Here is a 1,859-nt window from a genome sequence, read left to right as displayed (position 1 = left end):
CGGACATTTCTTGGGGAGAATGAATGGCGGCTTATTCATATGTAAATATCACAGCCCAGACTATTTCCAGTGGGGGGCCGGTAGCCCCCATCCTCATTTTGGTTGCCCCCCGTCTGCCTGACATCATGTGTCCGGGTGCTGCCATGAAACCCGCACACAGCATTCAAAACCTGGACGGTCCGGGTGAATCCTGGACAGGTGGCATGCGTCACGAGGCCGGGTGTCACCCAGTCTGCAGACCGGGGACACCCCGCCGTGTCGTCATCGCGCATGCGCGGCCATCTGATTGACGCCTGCCGGCGGCCATCTTGGTGATGGACGCCAGTAGAGGGAGGAGGGGACGTTCACCCCGCCGGGACGAGGTATGCCGCCGGATCCCCTCCTCTCTCCTGACACTGTCGGGCTCTCGGTCCACGACCAAGTGCCCAATTTTTTAGAGGGGGTGACACCAAAATGACTGTAAGCCATTTTGGTGTCACCCCTGCAATGGTGTCACATTGATCATCGGGGGACACATTGTTTACAGTAACATTGATCATCGGGGGACACATTGTATACAATGACATTGATCATCGGGGACACATTGTATACAATGACATTGATCATCGGGGGACACATTGTATACAATGACATTGATCATCGGGGGACACATTGTATACAATGACATTGATCATCGGGGACCCATTGTATACAATGACATTGATCATCGGGGGACACATTGTATACAATGACATTGATCATCGGGGGACACATTGTTTACAGTAACATTGATCGTCGGGGGACACATTGTTTACATTAACATTGATCATCGGGGGACACATTGTATACAATGACATTGATCATCGGGGGACACATTGTATACAATGACATTGATCATCGGGGGACACATTGTTTACATTCATATTGATCATCTGGGACGATCAACGATGGATACCAGCGCGCCGCGGTGCGTGCTGCAGCTTGATGATCGCTTGCAGGATCTCTGATACATGAAAATTGCACCGCAACATGCGTTACGAATACATATCCCAGGATTTGTGTGCGTCCTGTAAGAGGTCAGAGCCTGAGCACAGAGGTGTCACCACCGCCGGGGGGGGGGATATGGAGCCTCGGTGGTCAGGAGCGGGGGTGGGGTGTAGGATGGATTGTTTTATGTCTGTGTGACACGGGAATGAAGCCCGGGCCGGGCGCGGCTCCGCCTGTGGTCACTCCGCCATTGTCCTGCAGCACGTGAACTTTGTCCTCCCGGCTACAAAGGAGACGCAGGTCACTGGAAGGGGAACCGGTCACCTCCGGACACCCCGAATGAGTGCGGATTAGAGTACGCTGACCGCCAGGCACAAGGATATTCAACGCCGGGAACAAAAAAAACTTTAATTAAAATATATTGTTCAATAGACACAAAGGATACAAACCCACTTTGTGTGCAGCAAATGCCTCTACAAACCCAGATATTACCTTGTAAGAGTAGCAGTGACATCATCACTGTGCGGTACATAACCTGTGCTGAGAGCAGAGACGTGGGAGGGACCCAGCAGTCTCCCCTCCCCCAGTGATCAGTCTGCTGCAGGCAGGAGGAAGCGTTTCCTCAGTCTCCCCTCCACCATTGATCAGTCTGCTGCTTAAGTCACAAGGTAAGAGGCTGATCTGTGTCAGACATTTGTGAACAGAACTGCACAGCCAACTGGGATTTACATGATTGTGTCCTCTCTGAGCCGACATCTCAGTCCAGGAAGTAGATGGTGACCCCTAGATGATGCCTGGACAAAGATGGCGCCGTCCTTCTGTAGAGAGAAAAGCATATGAAAGCAATGCCAGATGATGCGCACATCAGACTTCTGACACCCCGATAGATCCCC

This window comes from Nanorana parkeri, unplaced genomic scaffold (genome assembly GCF_000935625.1).
Source record: "Nanorana parkeri isolate BGI_ZX_2015 unplaced genomic scaffold, ASM93562v1 scaffold1377, whole genome shotgun sequence".
Lineage (NCBI taxonomy): Eukaryota > Metazoa > Chordata > Amphibia > Anura > Dicroglossidae > Nanorana > Nanorana parkeri.
The sequence above is the reverse complement of the archived record's forward strand: the minus strand, read 5'-3'. Positions refer to the sequence as shown.